Raw genomic sequence first — 1,479 nt, 5'->3', positions numbered from 1 at the left:
TTCGGTATTTGAGCAAAAATCAAATAACAAGCTTGTGAATATTTTTAGCCGTGTTCAAATAATCGTTTTGTGTCAGCCGCCGAGTTTCGCATTATACTCTTGTAAAACAATGGACAATGACATTTTGCTATAGTCTTCTTTAGGTATTGATGTTATACAAAAAACTTTGATTATATGAATCGAGTAAATAAAACGAATAAAAATATACATATTTTAAAATATAAATTTTTATATTTCTTCGCGTGCAACCCTAAACGAGACCTTCACGGCTAAATATAGTGCCGTTTTGTCCAGAACACCTTAAGTGAGACCAAAATCTGAAATTTACACCCCTAAGCGAGACGACGAGCATCCCGGTTTTTTGTTTTCTTTGTTTTCATTCTCGATGAGGCTTTCCCGATTCTATTGATACAGAGACCACAGGAAATCTTTAACTATCACGGAAAATATCCTTCACGGCACAAATTACGAAAGAAAATTTTGGTGAAGCGGCCTCCGCTTCTAAGAAATTTTTCTTGCGGGACGAAGCGCGTAATCCCGAACGCGCAAGATAGCTCTATCTTGCCTGCTCGGGTAGCCAATCACAGCGCAGGATTTGTTCACCTGGCCTGTAGCTGTCCAAACAGCGTTTGTTATTGGCTGACGAAACAATACATAAATGATCTAAACAATGCCCCTATCTCTGTCATCTCTTGAAACAATAGAAGTTACATTTATTCCAAAATGGCGGCCAATTTATTATTCTTTTGTTTGCATGTTAATCAGCTCTCTTTGCCTCATTTTCACTTCAAAATTCTTTTGTATTTTGTTCATGTTGACGAGGCAAAGAGGGCTAATTACCATGTAAACAAAAGAATAATAAACTGGCTGCCATTTTGGAATAAGGTGTATACAGGTCAGGAGGTCGAGGGTATAATGAGCCGAATTATAGCCTCGCTGAGTGGACGACGAAACAGCTAAACAATAAACGACGACAAACCGATGTGTTACTCGAGGGTACTCGTAAAACGACGAGTCGAAGAGTCCAGCCGACGAATGGAACTTTCAAGATGACGAGACGAACTCACAAAGCGATGAGTCGATAGTCGAACTGGCAATTCGACGAGTTGAACTCGGAAAACAACGACTTTACCAGAAGTATCGGTGTGCGGAAACGATGAAACGCCATAACGAAACGGCGAGTCGAACATTTTGTCCACAATCTACCTTCATAGTTTAGAGCCATTTAGGCGAGTTATACTTTCTCCAAACCGCCTCCAGGAACACAGAGACGTCAACGAACGCAATGCAAACATGAGGTAAGCCACTTTTATTAAAATTATTTTCTACACGTAGCATTTAGAACTACTTTGAAGCCTCCTCATACACTTTGTCTTATCACGGCTAAAATTGTAACGCAATCGCCAACAGCATAATGTCACGTACATCTACGCCTGTTCTAGCTTGTTCTAGATATTTTTACCGCCAAACGATGGCCCC

The sequence above is a fragment of the Orbicella faveolata genome, unplaced genomic scaffold (genome assembly GCF_042242905.1).
Source record: "Orbicella faveolata isolate gen_17 unplaced genomic scaffold, um_ofav_v1 contig_35, whole genome shotgun sequence".
Lineage (NCBI taxonomy): Eukaryota > Metazoa > Cnidaria > Anthozoa > Scleractinia > Merulinidae > Orbicella > Orbicella faveolata.
The sequence above is the reverse complement of the archived record's forward strand: the minus strand, read 5'-3'. Positions refer to the sequence as shown.